Consider the following 21,738-nt stretch of genomic DNA (forward strand, 5'->3'; position numbering starts at 1 on the left):
GGCTGTAGGAACCTGCTCCAGGCCTTCCTCTGCCCACTCGCCAGGTGCCGTGTTCCCGGGTATCTGAGAACCGAGGCAATGGCTAGCCAGTTCTCAGTACAGAGCTGCACATATATCAGTTGGGCAGCAGATACCAGTTTCCTTTTTTCTCCTCCTCATTCTTTCATTTAGTTTTAAATGGCACTAGAGATGGTGCATCTGTTGTCCTGGAAGCCCACAGGGCACTGGGAACAAGGCTCCTCAGCAAATGAACAGACCAAGTGGACCATTGGGATGGCCCAGACATCCTGTCCTGTCCCCTCCTTCTCTCACTTTCTGCAGCTCCACCAAGTATAGGTTTGATTTGAACTTGGTACTGTTGGTATCAGCCTTTGGAACGTAGGGAGGGTATATGACACTGAGAAACGGTGATGCAATGCAAGTAACAGATTCCCAATTTCAACAGCATGTCAGTCGCATTACCTAGTTCTCTGCTGTTAGAAAACTGTTCAGTCTTATCTGAATATAGTTTGTGTGGTTCTTCCTACCTGCAGGAAGCTTTAAATTTCTTTTGTTTTCTTTCTTTTTTTTTTTTTTAGAGACAGGACCTCATACTGATGCCCAGGCTGAAGCACAGTGGCGTGATCACAGCTCACTGCAGCCTTGACCTCCTGGGCTGAAGCAATCCTCCTGCCTCAGTCTCCTGAATAACTGGGACTGCAGGTGCACACCACCACACCTGGTTAATATTTTAGAATAGTTTTTGTAGAGACAGAGCCTTGCTTTGTTCTCCAAGCTATTCTCAAACTCCTGGCCTCAAGGGATCCTCCCATTTCAGCCTCCTGGAGTGCTGGGATTATAGGCATGAGCTACCACACCTGGCCTAAATTTCTTAATAACTCCACCAGTGCTGTGAGTTCATGTTCCTGTTCATGTGGACACTAGGCAACATTAAGCATTGATACTTGGTGAAAATTAATAAAAAATGTACTTTCAGCTCTGGATGGGGAGCTCTGTAGGCCTTTCTGGAAGTTGCAAGGCAGGGGCAGCTGACCACAGTGGGCACTCATGTCCCTCAAGCAGGGACAGAAATCTCTTTCTGTGTGCCAACTTTGAAAAAGTTTGTACTGTATTGAAAACATAGACTACATTTGGAATCTAAACTTTTTAGACATTGGTATGGAAAACCTTTGGTTTAGTTTGTACATAAACTTACTTTTAGGCTCACTCTTAACTGTGTCATAAAATACCTAAAAGTAGATATTTTAGGGGATTCAGGGGCACGTTTGTTTTATTACAGTGGCATTTAATAGCATATCCAAGAGCTAAATACACCTTTAGTTCAGACTCTTATTTTAAAAGTTTGTAAATTCTAAAGTTGGGTCGTTTAGCACAATGGGAAGTTTGCAGAAACAAAACAAGTAAAGGTTTCTTTTTAAAAATTCATTGTGTACTGGGGATTTATCATATGTTAGAAGCAGTATACAGTACTCGGCTTTTAAAACTATATGTCTTCTTCTTTTTTTGTTGTTTGCGTTTACTGTTTTGAGAAGATCTCCCTGGACATTCTTCTAGCACAGATCGAGAGAAATTGGCACTGGGTAGAATCATACTTTTATGTATGAGTAAGAAAATCATGGTGTTCTTAGGTATTTGTTTACTTAAACGCTCCTGTAACTAAAGAACAGTTGCAATGGTTACACAAAGGGCATAGAAAAAGTGCCTTCTGAACAAGATTAGCTTGAGTTTAGGAGGTGGCAGCTTTTCCTCTCTGCTTGATTTGTGTGAATCTTAGCATGTGCTTCATTAGGTGTTTTTGTTCATTTGTTTGGTTTGGGCCCAGGACAGATACTTGTGATTTGTGCTGCAAATAATCCTCCACTGACAGACTGGTTAAAGAGTAAAGAATATTAGCTGCTCCAGTGAGTGCTACGAAATGTTAAGGTTTACCCTAGACCTTGGCTTTCCATTTTTGGATAAGATTTCAAATTTCAAAACAGGCTCTTTGAGAAGACAGCCCCTATTCATGTACTCATTTGTTCCACAGGTTTGGGTGAGCTCCTACAGGTGCTGGCACTGACCTTCCCAGGTTCTTGCCCTTGTGGGCCATAACTCCCTGGCATCATACAGATAGATTGATAGCACAGGCAGTTGGCCAAGAACCCTGTTTTTTAATGATTAAGTGAATGACAGAGAACGTCACAGTTTTACCATCTATCTTCATCCCTTTGTAAACTAAGCTCCTACTCTTCTAAAACTGCTCACAATTTCAATTTCCTGTCTGTTGAATTAGACAATCTCCTGATCTCTTCTTGGTCCTCACCTCCTGTGGTGTCTGTGAAACATTTAATACTGTTGGCCATTCCTTTCTACGGATCCTCTCATTTTTTGGGTCTGTTGAAGGAGGCTTTCTTCGTGTACAGCATGTGAGAGAGCTTGTCAAAGAACGGAGTCATTGCTTGTTAGCAGCTGGGTGTGCAGAAATGCCTGTGGAAGTCAGAGCTCATGGTCTGCAGTTAGAAAGGTGCTGGGCGAAGGCGAGATGTTCAGGCCTGAGGCCTGAACTGTCAGTACCCAACTGGGGTTACCAGGTTTAGCAATAAAAATACTGGACGCCCAGTTAAATTTGAATTATAAATAAGCAGTGGATCCTTTTTTTAGTATAACCTTTTTATACTAAAAAATTATTTGTTGGCAATATTTGGGACATCATTGTGATCTATTTGGGGCATACTTACATTAACCAATTATTGATCATTCACATGAAATTTAGATTTAACTGGGCAGTCCTGTATTTGATCTGACAGCTCTTTGCTGAGTTACCATCGAGTCACATTGTCTTTTGTGGCTCCTGCTGCACTTTGAAAGGGGAGGATGTGGGCCTTAAGGCAGACACTCGGAGTCAGACACTCTGGTTTTAGAGAAGTCCGTCTGTCTTTGGACTCTAGAATTGCACCTCCCCGTCATTTGTGTGCTACTTCCTCCTTGGCTCCCAGAGTGTGGTGTTCCCTGCGATTCTGCTAACAGCTGCCTTCTTTTCTCCCAGGGATTTTACTCCCCGCAACACATGCCTCTGGGTGTGCTCCACATCCAAGTTCCTCGTTTCAGATTCTCACATCCCCGACTGCTTGCCAGATAGTTCTATCTGTTCTGCTGGACACAGGACATGTGGCAAGACTGCTTTTTGATCCGAGGATATTTTGACTGTCATTTACGAATAAAAATATTTTATCAGATACATGTCATCACCAAAGAATTTTTTGATGACAAGATTGTCCTGATTGAACTTCAGCTTAAATCATTGTGTTCTTAGAGCACAGATAGACCATTTAAATTTTTCATGTGTTTCATGACATTATTTTCTCCAGGATAGATTATTTGCTATCTACATTTTCAAGAAAGGTTTCTTGTATGTACCAGCCACTTGTCTGTGGCAGATCTGACGGCTTTGGCTTCTGTCTCTGTTTCTCCTGGACCACTTATCTCTTCCAAGTTGAGTTTTCCTCCCTCAAACTGTGCAGCTTTAGATGTTGGTTGCCATGTTTGAGTTGACCTTTGCGGTTGTGTGTGTCTTGGCTGCTTTTGGTTGGTGTGCTGAGAGCAGTCCCATGCAGATTTCCCGGGGTCACCTTCCCCGCCCAGCGCTGGTCAACTATAGTGCTCGTGCCCATGTTTTATGAGCTTCTGATTACTTTGTAGATTCCAAACTGGGGCAGAGAGCGACTGGGGAAGCCAGAGGGGTAGGGCCACAGTGCCTTAGTGAGGGTCACCCTTAGCTCACATTCAGTGCTTCCAAGTTTAGGATTTCAGAGTTACCTTGGGCTCATTCCCTTCATATTGATAACTGATGGCATCCGGCCAGTCCTTCCTTCCCCCCCTCACACGGTCTTCTTCCTTTTCATTCTAGTCCCACACCCTCGTGCCGTGAGTCCCGAGTGTTTCTTCCCACCTTCTCACCCTCTGTCTTTCCAGCATCCTCCTGAGTGGCCTCTGTACTTTTTCTACCCTGTTAGATTACACTGGCTCCTACCCCTTTAGGCGGTGCCTGCCATTCTTGACAGTGTGTGCGTGGAGTAGAAAACCCAATGAGTGACTCTTGCGTGAAGCATCTTGGCTCTGCCCTGAGGGCTGGGGGAGCCCACACTGGTCCACTGGGCTTCTCTGGCGACAGGTGTGACTTGGTGTGGGACCAGGTGGCCCAGACAGCATGTCACACTTGGAGGTGTGCTTGGGACCCACAGGTGGCCTCTGCACCCTCACCACTTGCGTTTTGGGGCAGTGTTATGCATGCCACAGGCAGCCTCAGACCTGGGCATTGGTGCCTCCTTGGCCACTGGCCATCAGGCCTGCTTCCCTTGTGACATTTCACTTTGACCTTTCCTTTGAAGGTTTTTAAAGCAACACTGTACACGCAAAGGTCAACAAAGAAGAGTGGATGATAGGTGGACAGAAATGTAAGTTAAAAGGCAGGAAGTGAGGCTGCTTAATACAAGCAGGTTGGAGGGGATGAGCAAAACAAAAAATGCCCTTGAAATGATGCTTTAATCATTTGTCTTTAGAGACGTAAAGGGGGACATGGAAAACAAACATTTCCATTCAATGTATACACAGTTTGCAAAACAAATAACTGGGCTTTGTGAGTGTCCAGACCTCCTGGAAGGAGGAAGGTGGCTCTGGACTGGGCAATCCTTTTCCGCCTGAGTTCAGAGTGGAAGAAATTGGGGAAGCCGCCCCTCTGGTGGAATAAGTAAAGCAAAAGCCTTTCATTTCCTTAATGAAATGTAATGCCTCCAAATTTGGCCCAAAAGCCAAACTGAGATGAAAAGGCCTCTGGGTGGAACGGGACCATCCATGAGTGAGGACCCCCCAGCGGATGTCTGGTGGTCACTTCATTGAGATCTAGAAAGGCCACAGCCGTGGCCAGCCCTCCACCACCCCGCATTCAGGCACCGCCAAGGGCTTTGGTGGTTGGTGCTATAGAGATTGGGACCTTTACATATGTAAATATTCTAAAATTAAAATTGGCCATAAAGTGTCGTTATGTTATGCTTTTACAATTTCCCCATTTTGTTTCTGTTTTTAATAGTTTTAAGTCAGTTTTAATATTTCTGGGCAACAGCCCTCAAGTCTTCCACCATCTGAATCAGGGCAGATGAAAATAAGTCAAACAATTACCTTATTTTAATTTTTAAACTGTATATTTGTATAGTACTTTTTGATTACAAAATACAATTTTTGCTATTTTAAGGGCAAAAACTGCAATTATTTTTGTATCAACCTAATACCTTCATATGGTATGGCAAAAACAGTTATCGTTTTGGGTACTTAATCTTCACAGCACTTTGTAAGTTGGTTACTAATGAGATGTCTTATACATTAAGAAACTAATAATAGTAATATAGTTGACATATAGCACATACTATGCACCAGGTGCTCTGCAGTGCTTTACATACATAAATTCATTGAAACCTCCTCATCTTCCAAAGGAGAAAAGAGAAACTCAAGAAATTAAATAACTTGCCCTTTTTTTTGAGACAAAGTCTCTCTTTGTTGCCACGACCCAAGTGCAGTGGCATGACCATGGCTCACTGCTGCCTCTACCTCCCTAGGCTCAAGTGATCCTCCCATCTCAGCCTCCTTGGTTGCTGGGACTATAAGCACAAGCCACCATGCCTGGCTAATTTTATTTTCCTGTATTTTGTAGAGACATGGTTTTGCTATGTTGCCCAAGCTGGTCTCCATCTTCGGGGCTCAAGCCATCCACCCGCCTGCCTTGGCCTCCCAAAGTGCTGAGATTATAGACGTGAGCCACTGTGCCCAGTCCCATCATTTTTTGAATCCAGTTTAGCCTGAGAGTTTAGCTTCTATCTTGTTTCTCCGTCTCTTGAGCCTCACAGGAGGAACAAGGTAGAGGTGGGGGGCGGGTGTGGGTGACACTGTCATTATTCCAGTTTCAGATGGTAGAACTGAAACAACAGCATGGAGTAGCTTGCTCTAGATCACACGGCAAGGGCAGGCCTTCTGATTCCTCATCAGATCAGTGAGCAAATATAAAATGGGACGTGGAAAGAATTTTTCTCTTCAATGGCAAGTCAATAACAGTGCTTGATGCAAACCGCTAGGCCTTTGTACCCAGGCACGTGGCAGGCCCTGGCCTCCTCCTCCATGCTGAGCTCGGGGCAGAGGAGGTTCAGCAGAGGGACCACTGCACATAGCGTAGCAGCCCTTTATTTAATGCCAGAGGAACATGTGAATGAACTTCCCCGGGATTCCCAGGCGGGTGAGGAGCTGCTAGGTAATTTCACCTGGTGGCCCACCCAGGCAATGTGATTATGTGAATGTGGCATTCAGGGAGCTTCTGCATTATGTTAGAAAACTTTTGTTTCTGGTTCTGCTTTTCTTTTAATTTGTGTAATGTGACCAGGATGTCTGTGGCCCGGCTCGCCGGCAGCTGTGTGCTTTGTTCCCTAGTTGGAGCCTGGCCAGCCGTGGAGGTGGATCCAAGGAGCCTTTGGGGCGACTCCTGCCTCAGCCTCTTCGGGCTCTGATAAGCACCCCTGAAACTCTTTGAGGTTCAGTGTTCTCATTTATGAAATGAGGATTGATGGTTGCTTCTCTAGGTATGTGAAAGACCTAGCACAGTGTGCTGCATACCAGCTGCTCGGATGTCATTGCATTACATTGAAGAATTTTTTTTAAATCTGTCTTGATAGTGCAATGTGTTGTTGTAACTGATCACTAGACTCACTGGGGGTACTCTTGAGAATGGGGTGGTGGTGATTAGTCTAGTGTCCTTAGGAGCTCGATTTAGAAGGAGGAGGGCTGTCATGTGATTATTGCAGCCCCCGCCTCGTGGGGTCAAGCCTTCACACTTGCAGTGGACCTGGTGGCTGTAGACATCCAGAGCTCACTGCCCCTAAGGCTGTTGCCATCAGAGGCCCTACAGGGAACAGAGTGCTTTCTCAGGTTGGGCAGTTTGAGGTGAGTTTAAATAAAGTGACTTTTTACAAAGGCAGGGCAGGGGGTTCACAGCCTGGAGCAGTGAGGGGGCCCTGACCACTTCTAACACCCTCAACCTGAGGGGAAGGGACGGTTTTGAGGCTGCAGCTGGCTTTGTGAAGGGCCGATCTCCCATGAGACAGCCCGCAGAAAGGGTCCTCCCTCGCCTCGCTCCTCCCTGCCAGTGCCCAGAGAGCTCGGGATGCACACAGGTGGGCCTTGTAGTGGGGAAGGCAGGGAGTGGCTCTGGGGGCAAACAGGATGCGATTTCAGGCATGGGGCACAGAGCCAGGTGCCCTTGGCTGAGCTGAGGACAAAAACAAGTCAGATGAGTTGTGCAGCCCGCATTTTTGTTTGCTTTAGATAGGAGTCAGTTCTTAAAATGGAATCAAAGTCACTGGACAGAGACCCGTTTTGATGAATTTAAGCTGGTGGCTTCTTGGGTAATCGTCCTTCACTTGCTTAGAAGCCTGGAGACCTGTGTTCAGGTGCATCTGAGTCATTCGGTGTATTAGGACTTGAGTTGCCCTGTGGTAAAATAAAGGGATGGACTTGATCAGGGCTTATCAAGCAGGTGGCCTACAGGGCCAGGTAGTCCATATTTTAGGCTTTGCGGCCACAAAGGTCTCAGTTGCATGATCATCATCTCCTTTTTCTTCTTTCTCTTTTTTCTCCCTCCAAAATCGTTCATAATTCATGGTCAATACAAAAATGGGTGAAGCGCCATTGTGTGTCAGCTCCTGGACTAGATCGTCAGTGCCCTGTGTGTTTTGTGCGCTTCTGTGTGCAAGGTGATTTTAGGGAATGCACATGCGTTTTTATTTTAATTTTAATGGTATGTGAGTTCTAATGTGTATTAGGAAAAATAGATGACTAGCACCTTAAGAGTTCACCACCCATAGATACAGCTACATGGGGCCCTCCAGGAAACAGTTGGCTCTCGCAGGCTGGGTGGTGGATGTGAGTTTTAAGACCTGATTCCAGGTAATTTTGGTGGTGCTCCATTTATGAGAGTGATACATTGTGGTTTTTTAAAAAATTGTCTAAATTATTAAAAGATGGATTCCTTTAAGGAGAAATATTATAAAGGACAGTGTCCATACCACACAGAGCAGAACCTCACAGAAGAGGTACAGGGTAGACTGTGGGCTGGAGTGGATTAGATCAGCTTACTCCTCCCTAACACCACACTCTTTGATTATCCCACGTTTTAGATGTAGCCTGTTGGACCATTTCACATCGATGAAAATGCTCTCCGCACTTTGAGAAGTTTTGTGTAAGTTTAGAGGAGAAAACAAGAGGGCAGAGCCGTTTTTTCCATGGAGGTCGGCAGCCCGCCCACCCTGCCCCTCTGTGAAGAGCTGTCCCCTGGCTGGGAGCTCTTTGGAGTCAACCCCTCCTCGAAGTTAGAGCCACTTTACCCTCCAGGGCATGCACATTCCAGCAACACAGCTAGTGATTTAGGCCCAGGAGAACAAATTAAGTCCATAAAAAAAAGTACAGAGATTCAGAGGCCAAGACTTGCGAGTACTTGCTTAATTCCCTTTGGTAATTACCGGTTGTCAGCCTCCCTGTCCCTGAGCCTGTGCTGCTCTCACAAGCTCCTGGCCACACCCGAGACTTATTTGTCTCTGTGGGCTTCTTTAGAACTGCTGCACTGTCTGGGTTGCATCTGTGGGAGGGATGCCCGCCTGCAGGGAGTTGTACCCAGCAGCTTGTAAACACCCAGGAGTGTGGCACGAGCTTACCTGTCAGGTGTGCCTTGGCAGAGAAAAAGCTGCGGCCAAGCCCTGTGAGCATTCCGAACATTCAGTGCTGGAAGCATCCCAAAATTTGTCTCCCACTCACTGAGTTGGGCATGTCTTTTCCTATCCTCCCGGATGACTTTTTTGCCCTGGTAGTGAGCCCTGATGGCCTTAGGAAATACTGGCCTGGGCTAAGAGACTGTTGCATTTTGACTGCCTGATGAGCTTTTACTCTTCTGATTACCTGTTTTAGCCACCCTTTCTTCTTGAGATCCTGGACCATAGGCACCCACAGTGAGAGGGGTTCCCTCCCCCGACACCCTATTTTGACCTAAAAGCTTAAAAACCATGTGTGTGGCACTATGTAAACCAAAAACTGCTGCAACCTTCCCCGTTTTTATTATTCTGTGTCCTGTCAATGTGAAGTATTTAAGCTGTGTATTAAAACAGGAGCTTGTATTTGCAATGTAACAGAACACCAGAAGATGAGGCGGCAGTTGTAGGGAGAGTTTATCAGATAGGAGCTAATTTCACCCTCGTGAAACTCTCAAAGCAGAATGACGGTTACATGTAATAAATAGCTTGTGCAAGTAGAGTGGAGAGCCTCTTACCGACGGCAACTGGAGCCATGATGATTGATTTCTGGGGGAGTGGGGTGGTAGAGTTTTGACTTGAAGGAGAATCGAAGTATGTGGGAGGAAGTGCTGCCTTAGCAACTGAACTTGAATAGAAGTTCAAGTTCAAATCTGCCTGTTATGGTTAGTGGGAAAACTACACTGGGGTCCCTTTGGATTGGGCTCCTCTCCGCTTTTTTTTTTTTCTTTTACAAAAGTAGTTTTATAAATCTAATTTACATAGTATAATGCTCACCCATTGAAAGTATAAATTCAGTGGTTTTTAGCACATTTACAGGGTTATGCAGTCATCGCCCTAATTTTGGAATATTTTTGTCACCCCTAAAAGGAAACTCGTACCCATTAACAGTCATTCGGCACCCGTAGCCAAGCCGTACACAACCACTGAACTCCTTTTTATCTCCATCCTGGACATGACACGGACTGTGACCCTTTATGCCTGGCTTCTTTCACTCAGCATCGTGTTTTCAGGGTTCATCCGTGTTGCAACGTGTGTCAGAATGTCATTGCTTTTTATGGCTGAATAATATTCCTTTGTCTGGATGTACCACATTTTGTGTATCCATTCAGCAGTCGATGGGCGTTTGGGTTGTGTCTGCTTTTTGGCTATTATGAATAATGCTACTGTGAACATTGGTGTACATTTTCGTGTGGACACTTGCTTTCCTTTATCTTGAGCATTGACCTTAATGGAATTGCTGTATTGTACCTCCATGCACTTTTTGAGGAATCTTCTTAGTTGTTTTGTTTTTCCATTTGGAATTGTAACTATTTTTTAATTGTGGGAGAATACACATAACCAAACTTACCATCTTAGCCGTGTTTAAGTGTGTAGTTCAACCACATTAACTATATTTACGTTGTTACACAACCAGCGCTGCTGCCCTCCTTTACTTGGGTTTTGGTGAAACAGTCCACACCTTTCTTAGGCCCCAGAAAGGATAAATAACTTTGGCTTTGACTCAGTAAAGAGGTGGGTTAACAATGATTGAACGCACTGCCTTTTGAGAGGTGTGAGAGTCTAGACAGGGTGATGGTTCCTTGGCCCAGAACCTCAGGATCCCTTCTCTGTACAGATGCTGCTGTGTTAGGAAGCTTTGGATGAGAGGAGCAGGGTGGGGATAGCTTGAAGAGGCTGCCCAAGAACTGGGAGCAGGAAAATGGTAAGGTGGGCTACTGTCTGCATCCTAGAGGAGCCCACCAGGCATATTTGAGGGACACTGTCTTTCCCAGGCCTTTCTCCAGGGCATAAGTAGGTGCACAGAGGCTTTTTTTTTTTTTTGGTGAATGGATTATACTTCTCTCTTTACTATCATATTCTAACAGGTTTTTTTGGGTTTTTTTTTTTTTTTTTTTTTTGTGGTGGTGGTCTGAGATCCACCTGTGCCCTGGCAGATGGCAGAAAGGGATCCTGAGTATAAAGGACTGTGGATCAGATTTACTGAGTCACGGGAGAGTGTACAAGTGTGGGCCAAAGCGTGTAAGTGTGTTTAGGGAAGACCTTCGCAGACCTAGAAGAGATCCTGGAGAAGGTGGGCCTGGATCATCGACAGGAGGCCCCCTCTGCCCCACCTCTTGGGAGGCCAATGCCCTGGCACTCCCTGAAGCCTTTGTGCTCCTCCAGGCCCTGTTCTGGGAATGCCTGCTGGGTCTGTTGGCTCTGCCCTGAAGTCTCCCCAGGCCTCCTTTCTCTCTCTGCTGGCCATCTTGAGATGACCCCACTGTGTTTGTACTGTACTCATGCATCTCCATGAGCAGCTCTCTTCCCTTCTCAGTAACATAGTCACCTCCTCACTGGCAAAGTCTGTATTTTGTACTCTTTCGGGTTAAGTCACTGGCAGACAGAAACATCAAATATCCTAATTCAGGATGGATGCCACAGTCTACCCAGGCAGCTCATTAACGAGATAATTCTTTAAAAATATTGACAAACCATTAATTAAGAGCTGATTATTCACACATCAAACAATTCTTCACTTAAACTAGAGGATTTCTTTAAATAGCAGCTCCCCCTGGCTGCGTTTATCTCTTTGTGTAGTTTATTAGCTATTTGGCAGAGAAATTTCAGAATGCCAGCTACAAGCCAGTGCAGTTGAAGAACAGAATGTAATGAAGCGAAAGTATTTCTGGAAGCATGTCATTTATTCAAAGAAATTATCTAAGAATGTATTTATTTTGAAAAGCGCTTAATATATTTATATACATAATCTCTATTTATTTTCTTAAATAATTGTTTGAGCTTAGCAGTCGTTTCTGCATTGGAGAAGGCAGGATATTGAGATTCAGAATAATTTGTCCAGGCTTATTCAGCTAGTGTGTGGTTGAGCAGGGATTGATATCAATGTCTTCCTTAAGACTTGGGCCTCCTCATCCCATTGCCTCTGACTGTATTTGCTAAGTGGGAGGATCGTCCGTGCATCTCATTACACTTGTACTGTAATTTCATTATGGCTGCTGCCCTAGGGGAGCTATTATAAATCTGGCATAGAGTTTCAGTAGTATTGAAAATAATGGAGCATCATGGATTTAGTTAGATGCACACCCTGAGGTTTGAGCTGAGATTCCGCTTCACAGAACCTACTTTATGCAGCTGGTTTTTTCACATGTGAAGCAAGTGTAACAGCTGTATAACCTTCAAAGGCTTGGCTTGAGTATTAAATGAGATTACGTACTCATTTAAGAAGACGTGCCTGAGGAGAGGGCACTGGTGCATCGCAGGCACTTAGTAGCAGTGTTAGCCTTTGTTGTTATTATTGTCAGTGGGCCTGTAACTGACCTCACGGCTGCATTTATTGTTGCCTGAGCCAGAGGTGAGCTGTGCAGGATAGTTGGTGAGAGCATGTCAAATGGAAGGCGGGAAATGACCGAGTGGAAAATCAGTGTATTCTTCCAGACCACCCCTTCCTCCAGCCCTTGTCCTCCCTTCCTCTTTCTCCCCACTATTTTCCTGTGTTAGTCATGGTTTTCCTTTTACCGTCTTGAGAGGACTCGTGCATTCGGTGACTATGTGGTCCTTCCAGCTCTTCCAGCTTAGGACTTGGTGTTTTTAAATTCTCATTGGCCAGCAGAGCATCACTTGTAGAGAAGCTGCCCTCCCCATGGTGAAAACTGCCTCTCACCAGCTAAAGATTGCCTTCCCCCAGGAGCACCGAAACCCTGTCGTTTTTGGGACAGGAGGATCTGTTAATAAATTGGCAGTGGTGCCTTAGTTTCAGAGTTGAGCTACCTTTCCTGAGCATCAGCATCTCATCCGCAAAGCATGGATGGGTATCCCTGCCCGTGCTGGGAGACCCATGACAGCACAGAGTAGTGCTGGCAGTCCGGTCTCTTCAAGCTGCCTATCTTCTCCATGCTGCCTGCAGGGCGAAGGCATCCCCAGCCGTTGTACAAGCTGTCCGATTCACTCTTAGAAACCAGAGCCTGGATTCATTCCAGTGGGAAACTTGTCTTGGTCTCCTGCATCTTTTCATCCTTTACTGCTGTTCTTCCCCTGCTTCTTCTTAGCTATTCACTATCTGGTTCAGGTACATCAGGGTTCTCCCGGGGTGTGATGACAAAGTTTTGCTTTCCTGTGAATATGTTTGTGCCTGTTTTGCAAACAATATTTGTAATTTTTAATATTATAATTTAAATAGTGAAACATGAAAAAACCCACTCAAGTAAATTTGTAGAACACTTTGCCGTCCACCATTGCACACAGTAAGACGGACTTTCTCTGCCTTGGCACATCATGGATCATTCTTTGTTGAGGGAACTGCCCTGTGTGTTGTAGGATTTAGCTGTATCCTCAGCCTCTGCCTGCTAGTTGACCAGCATCCTTCAATTGTGACAATGTAAAATGTCTCCAGACATTGTCAGATGTCCTCCAGGGAACGGAGTCACCCCCGGTTGAGAGCCACTGCACTGCAGCCCCCAAATCTGTCTTCGCGGTCTCTCTCATTGCCCCTTTTGGAGCCATGATTAGATTTACACCAGTAGGTTAGAATGGCTTTCTCTAGCCTTTTGCAGTGCACAGCGCAGAAGGTGTTTGTAGCCTTTTCTCAAAGTACTGTGCATTTCAAAGGAAGGATGAATCATGCAATTTGGAGCCAAACGGTCTTTTCCTGGGTGCAAAATGAGCTGGAGTAGTTTTAATTATTGAAGGGCTGGAGGTAGGATAAATACCTTGCTGTTTCTTTCTTGACCACATTTCCTTTAGAGTTTGTCATCTCCCATCCCCTAGTAAGTGTTGTAGAACCACAAATATTATATAGATCGTGTGGTCTTTCCAGCAGCTTTTGCATTTAAATTTTGTTGCTGCCTCAGGGAGTGGACAGGAACTGGTATAGGTTCCAAATAACAGTGGAACCAGGACAGACATTAGAAATTAGGAGAATGCCACAACAATGATAACCGTGTGAGGTAATGCATATGTTAGTTAGCCAGGTTCAGTCATTTCACAGTGTGCAGGTTGAGGATGCCTTATCCAAAATGCTTGGAACCAGAAGCATTTCAGATTCGGGAGTTTTTTTTCAGATTGAACTATTTGCATTATACTTACCAGTTGGGCGTTCCTAATCCAAAAAAAAATCTGAAACTAGAAATGCTCTAGTGAGCATTTCCTTTGAGCATCATGTTGGTGCTCAAAGTTTCAGATTTTGGAGCATTTCGGATTTTGGATTTTTGGATTAGAGACACCCAACCTGTGTATACACTTTAAAATATCATGTTGTACATAGCAAATATATACAGTTTTGTCTGTCAGTGTGAAATATAAAATGAAATAATCTTAAAGAAAGTAGGGGAAGAACTGTTGACATTCTCACGTGGAGACGAATCTATTCTATGAGTTAGCCTGGGAACTGTTGAGTAACAGCTGGAATATTCACTGTCGTCAGGTAAAGGACAGGGCGTGATCATTGGGAAACTGGCAGGCTGAGACTGTGCTATGCTGGGATGGAACTACGGAAGTCAGGAACGCAGGGGAACGTGATACTGGACAGTTTTGGTTTGTAGTACCATTCATATGTGCCCCTTGCCATGACTCTGTATTGCTGCAGTTAACAAGAGTCTGGATAAATCTAAGATTTGGACTTTCAGGACTGGAAGGCTCAAGGACAGAGGGGATGCCCCCGTTTCTGTGGTCCAGAAAACCCTTTGGGAATCGCAGCTCTCAGTGTGTCTGCAGAACAGCCGCTAGGATGGTCACCTGTTGACACAGTCCGGTGGTGCCATGTGTGGGGCCCATCACAGAAGGGGCGGAAGGGCCTCAGACCACGAGAGCCTCAGAGGGCAGTTCTGGATTCTTCGGTGATGCCTGGGGCCTGCCCTTGTGGTTCCAGGGATGATGAAGTCTTTACTGTGCACATTAGGTTTTGATTTCTGTCCTCCATCACTCTCTTTGAACAGGAAAGTTATTTCAGTCTCAGCGCAGTGCTTTTAACAAAAAACTCATGGACATTTCAAGGCAATATTTATGTCAACGGAAAAATTGAACTAATTGTAGTTTGCCTTTTCAAACTAGAAACCCCCTCTTTTTCCAAGACTCTGACACCCCTGACCTATCCCCTCGGCAGCTGCCTGGGCTGTTCCACAGGAATCTGGCCATCCCAAAGGGCTCGGCTCTCACCAGAGTTATTGGTTGTAGCTGTTGGTTGACTTCACAGAGGTCTCCCCAGTGCCTTGAACTGTGGTCCCTTGTAGCTTCATTCTTGACACCCCTTCAGAGTGTCACCAATAATGGTGACATCGACCTCCTGCTGGGAAGGAGCCCGTGCGCGTGTAGTTGGGGCTTATTCTGTTTCTCCTTGTTTCATGCAGTTACTTCAGGAGATGAGAAGTGTGCTGCCTTCATTCGGGTTTGCTCCGTTCTTATTTTTTGAAGAGGCATTCCCATTAATAGAACATTAACTCCACAGAGATGGGGATTTTGGTCTAGTTAGTTCACTGCTGCATCCCCAGTTTCTGGAACTGTACCTGGCAGTCAGTACATAACTGTTAAGTGAAGAATAGAATAAGAACAGGCGAAGCTGCTGTGTAAGTTGCCAAAAAGTTGGGCATTATGTTTAATAAATTTAAAGGTTTTTTTAGTGGTTCTTATCAGTGGACTTAGTGGAAAGACCTGACTCCTTTTGTTTTATGAATCGTTCAGTGGGATATGTTTTCTGATATTTTGGGGTTATTTTATGCACAGATTTTCTCTTGGCCTGCCAGGTGTCCACTATAAATATACAGCCATGAGCCCTGTAATGATGTTTTGGTTTATTATAGACCTCATCTATGATAGTAGTTCCATAAGATTATAATAGATCGGAGAAATTCCTGTTGCTTATTGATGTCTTATCCTTTGCGACATTGTCCTGCTACGTGTTACTCATGTGTTTTGGGTGGTGCTGGGGTTAACAGATGTACTGCATTGCCAGCCATCTAAAAGTATAGCACATGCAATTAGGTACAGTAGATAATACTTGATAATAAATGACTGTGTTACCGGGTTATGTATTTACTCGATTATAGTTTTTATCGTTATTTTAGAGTGTAGTCCTACTTACAAGAAAAGTTAACTGTAAAGTTGCCTCAGGCAGTTATTTCAGGAAGTATTTCAGAAGAAGGCATTGTTATCACAGGAGATCACAGCTCCCTGTGTGTTCCTGCCCTTGAAGACCTTCCAGTGGGACAAGACGCAGAGGTGGAAGACGGTGACATTGATCATCCTGGCTCTGTGTAGGCCCAGGCTGATGTGTATGTCTTTATCTTGGTTTTTAACAAAACAGTTGAAAAAGTAAAAAAAAAAATTCAAAATAGAAAAGGCTTATAGAATAAGGACATAAAAATATTTTTGTATTTTGTGTAATGTTTGTATTTTAAGCTGTGTTATTACGAAAAAGTAAAAGAGTTACAAAAAAGTTTGTGAAGTAAAAACGTTGCAGTAAGCTAAACTTAATTTATGACTGAAGAAGGAAAAATATTTTTTACACATTTAGTGTAGCTTCAGTGTACAGTGTTCCTGAAGTCTCCAGCAGTGTGCAGTCACGTCCCAGGCCTTCACATTCACTCCCCGTCACTCACATTCACTCCCCCCCTCACTCACATTCACTCCCCCCTCACTCACGTCACTCACATTCACTCCCCCCTCATTCACGCTCACTCCCCCTCACTCATGTTCTCGCCCCCACTCACGTTCACTCCCCCCACTTGCGTTCACTCCCCCCACTTGTGTTCACCCCCGCACTCGCGTTCAGTCCCCCCCACTCGCATTCACTCCCCCTCACGTTCACTCCCCCCCACTCACATTCACTGCCCCTTCATGTCACTCACATTCACTCTCCCCTCATTCACGCTCACTTCCCCTCACGTTCTCGCCCCCCACTCATGTTCACTCCCCCATTCGCGTTCACTCCCCCCACTCACGTTCACTCCCCCCACTCGCGTTCACGCCCCCCACTTGCGTTCAACCCCCTACTTGCGTGCACTCCCCACACTCGCGTTCACTCCCCCTCACGTTCACTCCCCCACTCACATTCACTCCCCCCTCACTCATGTCACTCACATTCACTCCCCTCTCATTCACGTTCACTCCCCCTCACGTTCTCGCCCCCCTCACTCACGTTCACTCCCCCAACTCGCGTTCACTCCCCCCAACTCGTGTTCACTTCCCCCCACTCGTGTTCACTCCCCCACCACTCACATTCACCCCCGTACTTGCGTTCACTCCCCCTCACTCATTGACACTCAGGGCAACTTCCAGTCCTGCAGCTTTTGTTCATGGTAAGTGCCCTATAAGGAGGTACCAATTTTAATCTTTTGTATCTTATTCTTGATGTACCTTTTCTATGTTTCCATTCACAGATACTTACCATTGTGTGACTGTTGCCTACAGTATTCAGTACAGTAACATGCTGTACAGGTTTGTAGCCTGGAAGCCAAGGGTATCCCATACAGCCTAGGTGTGCAATAGGCTATCCCACCTAGGTTTCTGTCAGTACACTCTAAGTACCCTCCAGGATGTTCACACAAGGATGAAATCGCCTAAAGACGCATTTCTCAGAGCACATCCCTGTCATTAAGTCATGACACATGACTGTATTACAATATAGCCACATGGTGTCACAATCACACTTTTGCAGTCCGCATGTACTCCTGGAAGCCCATCAGGGGTAGTGTTGGAATGCTGCTTGCTGTATTTATGAAACAAATGGAATCAAACTCTTTACGTCTGAGGCGTGGCATTGCGTTACTCTGCTTTTAACAAAGGAATTTTCAAATCTCAAAAATTACAATAAATTGGTTGGAACATTTTTGGATTAAAGAGAAGCGGTGCTAATGAATTTACTTGCTATGCATTCCAGTCCCATTAATCCTGATGAGTTCATCCTGGCTTAACATATGGCATGCCTTTCTTTAGACTTTTAAGTTTAGCATTAACTGCTTTTATACCACGACAGGAGAGTGCGACTGGAGCAAGCGTCACTGCGGCAGGCTGCTGAATTCATGCCCAAGCAGGACAGCAGCATTCCTCCTGTTGAGTGTATATTAAGCTTGGCTGTGTTCATTTCACAGGGCAACCTTTCAAGCATTGGTTCTCAAACTGTTGGGTCTGAAACCCCTCTGACACCCTTAAAGAGTATTGAGGACTCCAAGAAGCTTTGCTTATGTGGGTTGTGTCTATCAACACTTATGAATTGGAAATAAAATGTAGTCTGGGTGCAGTGGCATACCCCTATAATCCCAGCACTTTGGGAGACTGAGGCAGGTGGATTGCTTGAGCTGAGAAATTTTGAGACCAACCTGGGCAATGTGGTGAAACCCCGTTTCTACAAAAAATTAGCCAGGCGTGCTGGTGTGCACCTGTAGTCCCAGCTACTTGGGAGGCTGACGTGGGAGAATCACTTGAGTCCAGGGAGGTCGAGGCAGCAGTGAGCCAAGATTGTGCCACTGCATTCTGTCACCTGGGTGACAGAGTGAGACCCTGTCTTAAAAACAAAACAAAAAAAGGGAAATTAAAATTTAGAACGACTTGAAATAAATGTTTTAATCTACCTAAAATAACAAGGATTAACCTGTTTTGTGTTACTATAAGCAACATTTTTATGAAAAGTAACTATTTGCCAGAACAAAAAAAATTCAGTGAGAAGAGTGGCATTGTTTTACATATTTACAAGCCTCTTTAATGTTTAGCTTATGGTAGCTGAATTCATATATGTGCTTCTGCATTCAGTCAGTTTGGACGTGTTGTTTTAGTTGAAGTATATAAGGAAAATATGGCTTCACAGGGATGTACCTAGAAAAGGAGGAACACTTTAGGGGCCTTCTCAGGTAATTGTAGATATTCTTTCTTGATACTACATTAAAACTCCACAGGCAATAGTGGGTTCCACTGTGGAATCTGAAGCCATCTCAGTAAGCTCTTTGTTCTAAAATGATGGGTCTATCTTGCACTTCGAATCAGTCTACACATTTATGATTCTGTTCTACTGAATTACTGTTTTACTGAATCATGTAGGTCTTCCAAATGCTGGCACATTTCATCATATATTTTTAAAATGTCACATTTGTTGACATCACCCCCAGTGTCATGGGAAAATTCAACTTTTAGGGAGCTGTCCACATCTTGATGACGAATACAAGTTTTCTGAAATTCCCATTTTTTTCTTGAAAGCTCTCAAATTTTATCACTCGCAGCAAATGTTGTCAGTTGTTTCCCTTCTAGATTCTGCCCCTTTTTTTCCAGAGTTAACTTTTTAAACTACAAATCCCAATCATGGCCCCTTGGCACCCACCCTGCAGTGGGGCACCAGTATGCTGTGTCCCTAGTGGGCTGTGGGCCTGACTTTATCAACCTTCATTGTTCTTGGTGCTTTCATGGTACATGATAGAGCATCAAGAAAGAGCAGTAACTGACAATTAGGGACACTTGATTATGGACTATGTCTTTTTTCTTTTTTCTTTTTTTATTATACTTTAAGTTCTAGGGTACATGTGCACAACGTGCAGGTTTGTTACATATGTATACATGTGCCATGTTGGTGTGCTGCACCCATTAACTCGTCATTTACATTAGGTATATCTCCTAATGCCATCCCTCCCCTCTCCCCCGACCCCACGACAGGCCCCGGTGTGTGATGTTCCCCACCCTGTGTCTAAGTGATCTCATTGTTCAATTCCCACCTATGAGTGAGAACATACGGTGTTTGGTTTTCTGTCCTTGCGATAGTTTGCTCAGAATAATGGTTCCCAGCTTCATCCATGTCCCTACAAAGGATATGAACTCATCCTTTTTTATGGCTGCATAGTATTCAGTGGTGTATATGTACCACCTTTTCTTAATCCTGTGGACTGTGTTTTAAATACTATTGAATTAATGTTCAGTTCCACTGGTGTGATCATGGCATTACAGTTTGGTAACACAATGTAATTCTTAGCAATTACTTACTGACATATTTAGAGGTAGTTGTCATGATGGCTATAGCTTGCTTATCACAGTGGTCATAAGGAAAGCATATATTTGTCTAAAGAGGGATAAAGCAAATATGGCAAAATGTTAAACATTGGGAAGTGTAGATAAAGAGTAAGCATTCAACTTCTGTAGGTTTGACATTTTCAACATAGAAAGTGAAAAGGAATGAAATATCAATGTGGGATGAAATATCAATGTATGAAAGATGACGCAGGTGGGAATAGAATAAGATTCCAATTGTGGGCAGTCTGGTTTGCTGCTGTCTAAGTTATAAAACTCTAGCTGTTGATGAGCATGTTTATGTGCATTTTTTGTGTAATGATAATCTTGTCTGGGTTCACATTAGGTGCAAATCATATTTCAGACAGCTTAATTAAACCTCTTCAGCTCCCGGGCGAGTGCAAGAGTCTGTGCAGAGTGTAAATGGTAAGATTTAGAAAACAAAGGACTTTATATGCCATGCATCTACGAGGTTCTTCCTAGCGTGTCCTCAGGCCGCGTTCACATCAGGTACTCCCAGTCACTGGCCAGCACGATTCCATTCCAAGACAACAAGGTCCTGCATCCCAGATTTAGGATAACCTTCTGCCCATGCTGAGACTCTTGGTGTTATGGGCAGGCGTGTGCTCCGTGCTGCCATGGCAGCTGTTAATAGTACCCATAGAACTCCATCACCAAATGCTCGATTGTACAATTTGGAGTCCAGGTGTTTTCAGAAGACACCAGCTAATGTTTTCTGCCCCTGCTGACCTTGCTGGTCAATACCAGTGTCAGGAGCGGACTCGCTCCCCTTTTTGGCCCCTCACCGGGCCCTCAGAGCTTTTGCATGCCTATGGACTGTGCCCTAAATTTGTGGAAATTGCCAGTGTGATGTTTTATATCTTCCTCTTTGAAATACGAGAGTCGATTTCAGAGGCAAAGCCTCTGGTGTGGAGGGCATCTAGTCTGGCTTCCCATCTTCTCCCTGAATTCCCCTGATGATGCCCCATGGTGGTCCCCTTTGCCGTCAACCCTGTCTTCAGTTGCTGTTAAGGTGGCATGTGTTTCCCTCTGCAGGGCTGAGCTGAATCCGTTTTCACTGTACCGGCCACAGACTTGGAGATTCTGGGATCGAAACTGAACATATCTGATGGCTCTTCCTTGCCTTTCAGGATTCTGAGACCTTCCTTGTATCCCTCCTGACACTTCTTTGCTGCAAGATCGAGGCTGTCCTCCCGTGAGAAGGTGTTGAGGCTTCACGTCATATTCCAGGTACAGTCTACCTGTCAGCATGACAGCAGCATGCTAGAATATGTTATTCTGTTTTGTGCTAGAGTATGTTATTCATTTAGACTGCTAGTTGTGTGTTGACTTTTTAAGTTAACTGTCAACTAAAATCCCCAGGTGTCTTCTTTTTTAGATTCCCAACTGCTGTAATTTTTCAGACTCATGTGGCTAGTTGTCCAGACCCATTGACCCAGCAGAAAACAGGCTTGTCTTTTCACTTTAGTGTGTTCCTTAAATTCCTGCATTTCCTTCCCACAGAACTCTTGATATCCTGTGGCTGGCCAGGCCTTCCGTCCCTGCGGCCTGGTCACCAGGGCAGGTGCTGGGGAAGGATCAGCCTGGAGCTGTCCCACGTCATTCGTGGTGCGGACATTGGGCGCTGTGTCTCGTGCTCTGTGCCACCCAGCTCCTGGGCACTGGCGTGCAGCACAGCGGCTGTGCTGTGTACTGCTGTGTTTCTCTCTGTGACTCCTGGAGCCTTTGCAATTCTCAAGGTCAAGGGCTGCTTCCAGTTCTCTTCCTACCCCAGAACTTTTCATCTTGCTCCCATTCTTCTGACTCTTCTCCTTACTTCTCTCCCTTGTACTTAGGAATTCTGCTGTAACTCGTTCTTGGTTCCGGGGCTGTAACCGTCTGCTCTAGGGCAGTGGTGTTTCAGGCTGTTCCTTGTAGTTTGAGA

At 44.9% G+C, this 21,738-nt stretch overlaps 1 protein-coding gene across 1 annotated transcript in view; it reads left to right on the forward strand.

Annotated features, from left to right (window-relative positions):
- Positions 1 to 21,738, forward strand: part of SLC7A1 (solute carrier family 7 (cationic amino acid transporter, y+ system), member 1) — an 85,152-nt gene that overhangs the window by 19,297 nt on the left and 44,117 nt on the right. Inside the window, exon 2 of the mRNA XM_011946934.1 lies at positions 20,945 to 21,044. The gene's annotated coding sequence lies outside the window, so the exon portion shown is untranslated. The remainder of the gene's footprint in view (positions 1 to 20,944; positions 21,045 to 21,738) is intronic.

The sequence above is a fragment of the Colobus angolensis genome, unplaced genomic scaffold (genome assembly GCF_000951035.1).
Source record: "Colobus angolensis palliatus isolate OR3802 unplaced genomic scaffold, Cang.pa_1.0 Scaffold255, whole genome shotgun sequence".
In the NCBI taxonomy this organism is placed as follows: Eukaryota; Metazoa; Chordata; class Mammalia; order Primates; family Cercopithecidae; genus Colobus; species Colobus angolensis.